The 9734-nt window shown below is 44.9% G+C and overlaps 1 long non-coding RNA gene across 5 annotated transcripts; it reads left to right on the top strand.

Moving 5' to 3' along the window:
- Nucleotides 1-303: 303 nt before the first annotated feature.
- LOC147349738 (uncharacterized) lies at nucleotides 304-9486 on the top strand. Of its 5 annotated transcripts, none has more exons than XR_015150102.1 (4): nucleotides 304-785; nucleotides 1583-1670; nucleotides 8067-8107; nucleotides 8892-9486. It is a non-coding gene; the product is annotated as an uncharacterized LOC147349738 (long non-coding RNA). The 5 variants fall into 5 exon arrangements; XR_015150107.1 differs by lacking the exon at nucleotides 304-785 and having other exon boundaries at nucleotides 1587-1670; nucleotides 8892-9041; nucleotides 9243-9486; XR_015150103.1 differs by lacking the exon at nucleotides 304-785 and having other exon boundaries at nucleotides 1587-1670; nucleotides 8892-9041; nucleotides 9187-9486.
- Nucleotides 9487-9734: the final 248 nt, after the last annotated feature.

Genomic DNA, 9734 nt, shown 5'->3' with positions numbered 1-9734 from the left:
GCAGAATATTTCTGACATTATCTCCCCTGATCTCCAGGCCTTTACGGAGAAGAACATCTATTTAAGCCTTGCTGTGCTGTGCTAAGTTGCTTCAGTCATGTTCAGTTCTTTGTGACCCCATGGACCATAGCCCGCCAGGCTCCTCTGTCCACGGGATTCTCCAGCCGAGAACACTGGAGTGGGTTGCCATTTCCTCCTCCAGGGGATCTTCCCGACCCAGGGAAGGAACGCACATCCCTTATGTCTCCTGCATTGGCAGGCGGGTTCTTTACCACTGGCATCACCTGGGAAGCCCTGCAGATAAAAAGAATGTCCTTAATTTATTTTCCTTGTCTTCCAGATGAAAAGGGGATATTGAGAGAAAAACAGCTGGGGGAAGGGAGGGGAGAGAGAAAAGCGAGGTCAAGTTCTTCTGATGAGAGATGAGCATGCACAGGGAGCCTGGAGGGTCAAATCCACATGGAAGGAGATATCAGAAGGCTGTTCAGGCATCGTTTTTCTGCCCTAAAAGTTTCTTTTCTTTTTTCTTTTTTTTAAGAGCCTTTAACTTCCTCTCCCTTCCTTTTCCCTTCATTTGTCAGCTGTGAGTATTTTGGTTTGACTCAAGAGAAACAGACAGCTGGTGGAGCCCTCATTGCTTCAATAACACCAGGCTGTTTATGCTCACACTTTCCCCCCGACGAGGGGAGTTGGTGTTTAGGAAAGCAGCTTCAAGTTCTCAGTCTTTGTGCTTTGGGGGCTGGGCCATGGTGGAAATGAACTTCTCTGAGTTCAAGGTCAAATTGGTGAGTCCTCAAATTGGTGAGCCCTGTGTGCCAGTGGTGAAAAGAGTGTGTTGTAGATAAATGTATTTATGTTGCTAATGGGGAATCCAATATTATGAATATATATATATATATATATATAAAAAGGGAGCATTGAAAAAGGTATGTAAAAGAAGTATGAAGAAAAGGTATAAAAAATGTGCCCTTATACACAGAACTTCCCTGAAGGCTCAATGGTAAAGGATCTGCCTGCCAGTGTAGGAGACGCAGGAGACTTGGATTCAGTCCCTGGATCCGGAAGATCCCCTGAAGAAAGAAATGGCAACCCACTCCAGGATTCTTGCCTGGAAAATCCCAGAAGGGCCAGGCAGGCTACATTCTATGGGGTGGCAAAAGAGTCGGATATGACGTAGTTGGCAACTAAACCACCCCAGACCTCTAAGTGCCAAGCACAGAAAGGCACTAAATAAAATCTTTGCAGTTGTTTTCTATGTGTTCGTTCATATAGTAAAAGCAAGGAGTAGCTGATGTCTTTGCATTGAATTATGCTTTACAAAGAGCACAGCACTCTCATCTGAAAGGAAAAAATTGGGAGGAGGACATGGGGATAGCAGATGAGTGAAATAATTTGATTCCTGACACCATGCCAGTTGGCTACCTTCAAAGGAGGCCAGGCCACCGTGATTCTGTAGGCGGGAATAGGTGGTGAGGGAGGGTAATGATTTGGGGGAAAACTGCAACAAGGATAATGTCGTTATGAGACTCACCCATCTCAGCAGCAAATGGAAATCTGATTTTCTCCTCCTCTCTGTTCTCAGGGCCTCTCCTGACCCTCAGAGCATTGTTCTCAGCCTTGGCTGCCTGCTTGGAATCACGTGGGAGCTTAAATAACTACTGATGTCTGGGGTCCGTCCCTGAAGTTTCTGATTTATTTGGTGTGGGGTGAGGGCAGAGCATCAGAATTCTTAAAAGCTCCCCAGGTGGCTGTAATGTGCAGCAGAATTTGAGAACTATTGTCTTAGAGTCTCAAAGTGTGGCTCCTCAGCCAGGATCCAGCATCACCTGGGAACTAGTTAGAAATGAAAGGTCCCAGGTCCCACCCCAGACTGAATTAAAATCTGCATTTTAATACAATCTCCAGGTGATACTTGTACCCAGTAAATGTGGGGGAATGTGTGGGATTCTGTGTCTCTAGGCAGGTGGGACTGGCCAACAGGTTAGCTGAGATGTTATTTACAAGCTATAGAATGGTTAAAAGCAAGGTTTTTGAGGTCAGTTATACCAAGCTTCCTAGTTTGCTTATGGACTTCCCTGGTGGCTCAGATGGTAAAAGCATCTGCCTACAATGTGGGAGACCCAGGTTCGATCTCTGGGTCGGGAAGATCCCCTTGGAGGAGGAAATGGCAACCCACTCTAGTAGTCTTGCCTGGAAAATCCCATGGACGGACAGAGGAGCCTGGTAGGCTACAGTCTATGGGGTTGCAAAGAGTCGGACATGACTGAGCAACTTCACTTCACATACCAGGCTTCCTAGTTTGCTCAGTGGTAAAGAATCTGTCTGCTGATGCAGAAGAGGCAAGTTTAGTCCCTGGATTGGGAAGATCCCCTGGAGTAGGAAATGGAAATGCACTCTAGTATTCTTGCCTGGAAAATTCTATGGATAGAGGAGCCCTGAGGGCTACAGTCCATGGGGTCACAGTAAGTCAGACACAACTAAGCAACTGAACACTCACACACTTGGATTCTTCTGTTTAGTAGCTGTGAGCTATTGGGCAAGTCAATGATCACTTGGTACCTCAGTCTCCTCACCTGTAAAATGGGGACAACTTATGCACCCATCACCTGGGATGGCTGTGACGAGAAGCTACCCATAAGGTGTTTTCCACACTGCCTGGCAGAGAGCAAGCGCTATATCTTTATTAGCTGTCATTGTTACTATGAAGATGTGCTGATTTGTTAGAACTGAGGATTTTTTTTTTTATTATCAAACTTAAGTTTCTGGGGGAATTATACAGTGAGTGATGGGAGAGAGGGTCCACTTTAGTTAAGCTATAGTAATATTTTGTTTTGATTTTATGATCATTTCTGGATTTCCGGCTGGCAGTTATTTTAATTATCCGAGACTGGCAGTGAATAAGATGTAACCTTTTTAATTTTTCTTTGCTGGTTTCAGAGATGTTCTGGGACCTGGGTGTTAGGACATCAGAGACAAATCACCTCCTGTGGGCTCTTCAGGTTATAGCCCCCTGGTGAACCCATTTCCCCATCCCCAGGGCCAGCCAGCTTCTGGGAAGCTGCAGACATGCTTCTACTATATGGGAGCAGGCCAGGAGCCAGCCTTGAGGTTCTTGGCCCAATAAAGAGAACTCAATCCTCAGCAGAGCCCGGCCTCAGTGACTCACTGCTCTAAAGAATATAACTCATATATCTAGATGAGAGGCTCATATATTTGCTGGACACTGTTGCAGTGAGTGGAGTGTTACTGAGAGCCAATCAGGATCATTAGTCAAAAGTATGACCTCAATTCCAGCCAATCAGGCTGCTCCCCAAAGACCTGGCCCTTCCACAGGTTTCCTGTTATTTGTAACTGACTCAGAGGACACGGGTCAGGGACGCAGGTAGAACCACCTGCTGGGGACTCCAGTTTCTTTTGCATTGTAAATCCAGGGCCATAACTGTTTGGAAAAGGGCTCTGCAAAGTAGAGCCAGGCAATACTACTTGGACAAAGTGTTTTGCGGTGGCAGAAGTTGAAGACTGTCACCTATTACATCCTTTTCATGGAGACCTAGCAAGCAACTAGCATATTACAGACTTGCAGTGGTCATGGTATAAAGAAAACTCTGCAGCTTTGTTTTACTCAAATCTTTATGAGGATGTGTGCTATGGATTCATATTTTAAAATAATGTCTATTGAACATCTGGCTAAACTAGCGTTTTATGGAACAAATTTTGGGAGCTGCTTAGAGAATCCTAAAACAAGCAATGCCTGCAACTTACATTGTGTTCAGTCAATCAACCGTCAATCACTTAAGTTAACTCTGGGTTCTGGGGCTCCTTTAGAGGTCATCATTGAGGGAGGTGATTTCATTTTCTGAGGAGGTTGCACTTAAGCTGAACCTTGACGAATGAGAACAGCCTGATGAAGAGCTGTGGAGGAGCCCTGCAGCTGGAGGAATGGAGTAAGCAGGAGAGTGGCAGATATGCAGGCAGAAACTGGAATATGCAGGGCCTTCTGGGCTCTAGTCAAATGTCTGAATTCCCTCTCCACCCCTGCTTGTGTGATGAGAAACCATTGAAGGATTTCCAGCAAGAATCTGAAATGGCTTGGTTTGTTTTAGAAATACAATTTTGTCTACTCCACCGAAGATGGTTTATAGAGAAACAAAACTGAAAGGGAGTGGGACCGATCGTGTTTTTCAAACCTGGCTGCAAACAGTAACTTCAATCTTACATACTCTCCTAGAATCTTCACAAGTTCCATCAGGAGATGAAGTCTAACTGTCTTCTCCCAAGAACCTAAGCAGGGTTTGACTTGTTTGTGTTCGATAGACGGCATCAGCAGAAGTCCGACGCCTCTTCCCTCCCAGGCAGCCATACTGTGAGGAAGCTAACACACGTGAGAAGCTCCATGTAGGTGCTCCAGTTGGCAGCCCCAGTCTTCTTCTCTCAGTCCAAGTGCCAGACATATGAATGAACAAGGTTTTAGATGATTTTGCTTCCCACTGCCAAGATATCATTGGCCTTTGCATCCTCCCAGCTGAGCCCCTGACATCAGGGAGCAGAGATAAGTGTCCTTGCTGTGCCCTTTCCAAATTCCTGATCAAGGAAATCGTGAGAAAATGAAAGTGGTTGCTTTAAGCTGATTAGTGTTGGGATAATTTGTTATCTAGCAGTAGTAAGCAGAACAGGGGACATAGGGAGGAGGCTGTTGCAATGGCTTGGGCAGGGGAAGATGCTGTCTTGAATTGAAGATTGTCAATTCCCATCAGCTGCAGCTCACCGCAGGAACACAGCTGTTGATTTAAAAATGTAGATTTATTACTTGCTGCAGCATGGGAGTTTGCCCACCATGGAGAATCATGAACAATCTTGAAATAGAGCAGGTAAGGTACCTTGGGCTGCAAGGAGATCAAAACAGTCAATCCTAAAGTAAATCAACCCCAAATACTCTTTGGAAGGATTGTTGCTGAAGCTGAAATTCCAATACTTTGGTCACTTGGTATGAAGAACTGATTCATGGGAAAAGCCCCTGATACTGGGAAAGATTGAGGGCAAAAGGAGAAGTGGATGGCAGAAGATGAGACGGTTAGATAGCATCACCGACTCAATGGACATGAATTTGAACAAACTCCAGGAGGTAGTGGAAAACAGAGGAGCTTGGCGTGCTATGGTCCATGGGGTCACAAAGACTTGGATACAACTTAACGACTGAAAAACAACAAAGGTACTTAGAAGGTTTTAGGGGCTAGAATTAGTTGTAGATGATCTTGGCAGAAATTGACCAGAATTTTATTATCTTGGAAGTTGCTGCAGCCGTGAGTGTTTTTATCTTTAGAACTCATGAATCTGTACACAGAGAGTGTTAGTTTGTCTCTAAGGTCAGTATCTGGTCTTGGAACATATGGATCTGAATGGGCTGGTGTTAGAAGGGCTGGTGGTTCACACAGTCTGGGATGTACATCATGGCTTGGTCTAGCACAGATTCTGATTTGTAAGTCAGGGTACATTTGGCAAGTTGTGATTTCTGTTTCAGTTCCAAATTCTCCTCAACAGCTTCGTGGCCAGCTGTTCATTTTCAGAGTGAAATTGTGATGATGTTTAAAAAAAGAGACTCCTGATCCTTAAGAGATCTACAAAGGGAAATATTGACAGTGAAAATTAGCAGTTCTCAAATGTTTTGGTCCCAGAATATCTATCTACTGAGAAGTTACTGAGGAGGACTTCCCTGGTGGCCCAGTGGCTCAGAATCTGTGCTCCCAACACAGGGGGCTCTGATTTGACCCATCGTCAGGAAGCAAGACCCTGCATGCCTCAACTAAGACCCAGCACAGAAATAAATAAATATTTTTTTTTAAAAGCTACTGAAGAACCCAAAGGGCCTTTTGAATATGTGGGTTATGGCTATTGACATTCACTATACTGAAAATTAAAACCTAAAAAATTCGGTATTTAATTACTATTGGCAGCAGATAATAATTTTTTCCAAAATTCTAATCTTCACGTTAAGGTTTGAATTCGACTTTGGCAACAAACGCTGTCAGTTATTTTGCCTTGAAAAGACAGGCTCATTTTAATTTTTAGAGAATGTGTGTCAAATACCTGAATCTGAATCACCAGAATTTGTCTGTTAGTCAAACTTTCAAGTAAAAATGGTGTTCCTTGAAAAAGTGGCCAGTTTAGCTACACACTTGAATATTTGCCCAAGTGCTTTTTCTGCGGCCACTATTATACTCTACTGTTCAGCATAAGCCGTTGATGGATGCTCCCATTTTGCTGCATGCAGTATTAAAAAGATGTGAACTCAGAAGCTGAGGCTTAATAAAAGTAATAATTATTACTATTCCATCGAGGACATCTTAAGTGCCACTGATGTTGTCTTAATGTGGGTGAATACAGTGAAGAATATGATATTGTCATACTGACTTGGTTCCTGCTAAGGCACCAGCAGTTGATCCACCGTTGATTTGTACCATTAGCATGAGTGTCAATACAGTAGAAATGGCAAATAATGTTTCAGTATTATAATAAAAATAGGTTTGTATCCTCAGATTTCCTGAAAGGGTCTTAAGGATCCCCAAGAGTCCATAGAACACACTTTGAGGTCTGGTCCATGCTTCAAAATAATAATACAGGAGGAAGAAAAGGGATGATGAAATAAGAGTGACCTTGAGCTGATCAGTGTGAAAGTTGGGTCATGGGTATACAAAGGTCCATTATGCTAATCTGTCTGCTTTTGTATGCATGTGAACTTTTCCATGATGAGAAGCTGAGATGAAAATGATTGAATCCTAGGACTCTTAGCATCTGAGTGGACAGTAAGGCTATTTATTAATGAGGAAGACTCAGGGGACAAGGATACGTTTGGATGGGGTAATTTGAGAGTTTTGTTTAGGACATACAATATTTGAGATGTCAGTGAAGTATTCACTTTAGATTTGTGGATCTGAAACATGAAATGGCCAGCATGTAGTTTTTTTTTTAAAGGCAGAGCACTGGCCTAAAGAGCAAGAGTGTGGGGAGAGGGGAAAACCCAGTTGAGCAGCCTCCTTCAAGGCACTGATTGGGGTAAATTTCGCACTGAAGGGCTAAATCCCATCAACTCAGAGCCTGCCTAGGGCTTCCTCTGCTCTGGACACTTGGCACTGCCTTCTTGCAATTCATCCTTATCCTCTGATGTGGATGCTGTGATTATCTCCTGGGATTAGGGGGCATTAGGAAGGCAGAGGAGAAGGCAGCTTCTGGATTTCCTTGAAAAGCTCTAGGATGACCTCAACCTCTCTCCGTCTGTGATGCTGGGAGTTATCAGGAGGGGCAGGGATCACATGAAAGTGTAAATTCACAAAGACTCTTTAAGCCTAATTTTTTTTAGGGTGTAGTTATTTATTTATGGCTGTGCTGGGTCTTCATTGCTGCGCCCAGGCTTTCTCTAGGTGTGGTGAGCGGGGACTACTCTTTGCTGTGGTGCATGGGCTTCTCATTGCAGTGGCTTCTCTTGTTGCCGAGCACGGGCTCTGCGGCATGTGGACTCAGAAGTTGGGGTGCGAGGGCTTAGTTGCCCCTTGACCTGTGGGATCTTAGTTCCCAGACCAGGGTTTGAACTCATGTCCCCTGCATTGGCAGGAGAGGAGGATTCTTAACCACTGGACCACTGGGGAAATCCCTAAGGCTAATTATGATGAATGTTTGTGAACTCCACCCACCAAAATATTTGCTGGACTGTCCAGAGTTTAGAAGTTGTCATGTCTGAGGCTAGTCTGGTGGTCAAGAAGTTAATTCCATCAACCTGGATTTAAATCCCTGCTTCTTCCTCTTCTTGGTTGTATGTGCTGGGGCACATTGTTAACATCTTCCAAGTTCTAATTTCCTCAAGTCTAAAATGGAGAGTAATAATTAAAAGAAAGAATACCAAAGCAAAAAAATGGAGAGCTAAAAAAAAGCATGTTCTTCATTGGTTTGGATGGGGGACTATTGAGACAATACATTCAAAGGATTTAGAACGCAGCAGATGGGTGACTAACATCCGTTTGTTTCCCCCCCTTGACTCTGTCCTTGCCCCTCTCTCTGGTGGACTTGATGTCAAGCATCAAGATGGACTGAAGAGAGGAAGCAGTAACTCATGCAGGTGATCAAATGGCTTTATTAGTGGCTGCTTTTATTGGTCTTGAATCTTCCTCATCATTCCTTCAGCCAAGAGTTCCCAGACTCACCTCTAAATGACTTATTGAAGAAGAAAACCAGATCTATCTGGAGCCAAATGAGGTTCTTCCGTCTAGAACATCTGGGAGCCCCTAGTGTCCTGAAGGGCTTCCCTGGTGGCTCAGACCATAAAAGAATCTGCCTGCAATGCGGGAGACCTGGGTTCAACCCTTGAGTTTCGAAGATCCCCTAGAGAAGGGAATGGCAACCCACTCCAGTAGTCTTGCCTGGAGAATTCCATGACAGAGGAGTCTCAGGGGGTCGCAAAGAGTCAGACACAACTGAGCGACACACACACACACACTATCCTGAAGAGCTGCATTGCTTTCCAGGGACACGACAGATAAGGTGAGACAGCCCCTGCTGCTCTCCACCTTGCTCCGTTTTGCAGAGTTGGCAGGCTGATGCAGACCCTTTAAGTCCTGGCTCCTGCCTGTTGTTAGAACTGCGCTACTGAGGCCTGCCTCATCCTCAGCATGTAGCCCTCTGCTCTGAGTCATTATCTTGGGGTCATTACCACTAAAACTTTGCCACAGAGGGTAACTAGACTTCTGTTCAGCAGGGGTTGGAGAGACCTGTACCAGTTAAATTCTTGGTGCCACAGTGGCCTTTTGTCCTGGCACCTTGGGATCACCAGGTGTGCATTTTGGGGTGTGTCTGATTCAAAGTCTTTTACTCTGCATTTCCTGCTGGTCATTGTTCTGCAACAGGTATGTTCTTGCACTCCATTTCTAAGACCTAAGTCCTGTGGTTGCCCTGATCCTGGCTGGCATATGAAGGAGTGGACTGATCGTTGAGAAAACATCAAGGAAGACACTGGCTGAGTAGCTATGTTTGGTCAGACAGTGGAGGGTGTGAAGGTAACTGAAATTCAAGTTCACCTGGGATCACATTCCCCACAGTTGAACCATGATCCCCTATACCATCTCCAAGTTATCCTTTAAATTTTTGATTGTACCAACTCCTAGTGTACATCTTTCTATATCTCTATTTCCCCTTGCTAAGAATACACCTTATAGGGAATTCCCTGGTGGTGTCATGGTTAAGAACATGCCTTCCAGTGCAGGGGACTTGGGTTTGATCCCTGGTCTGGGAAGACTACATATGCCATGGAGCAACTGATCTGCAACTACTCAGCCCGTGTGCTTCAGCTAGCTACTGCGTGCCCTAGAGCCAGCGCTCAGCAGCAAGAGAAGCCGCTGCAATGAGAAGCCCGCACACTGCAACTTGAGAGTAGCCCCTGCTCGCCACAACTAGAGAAAACCCGAGGACAGCAAAGCACAGCAAGGAAGACCTAGCACAGCCCCAAATAAACAAATACATGAAACTCGACAGATGTCAGTGTAATCACTGAAAACACAAAAATGTGTCACATTCCTGCTCTTCCAGTGTCCTTACTCTGGTGGGATGAGCAGATGAAGGAAGTTTGGAGAAGGTGTTCCTATTCAAATATCGACGTGTGTGCTGCTAAGTCGCTTCAGTTGTGTCCAACTCTTTTAGACCTCACGGACCATAGCCTGCCAGGCTCTCCTCTGTCCATGGAATTCTCCAGG

This window comes from Bos grunniens, chromosome 21 (assembly GCF_055505025.1).
Source record: "Bos grunniens cultivar Pamir isolate PY7600 chromosome 21, Bosgru_T2T1.0, whole genome shotgun sequence".
NCBI classification, from domain to species: domain Eukaryota; kingdom Metazoa; phylum Chordata; class Mammalia; order Artiodactyla; family Bovidae; genus Bos; species Bos grunniens.
The sequence above is the reverse complement of the archived record's forward strand: the minus strand, read 5'-3'. Positions and strand labels throughout refer to the sequence as shown.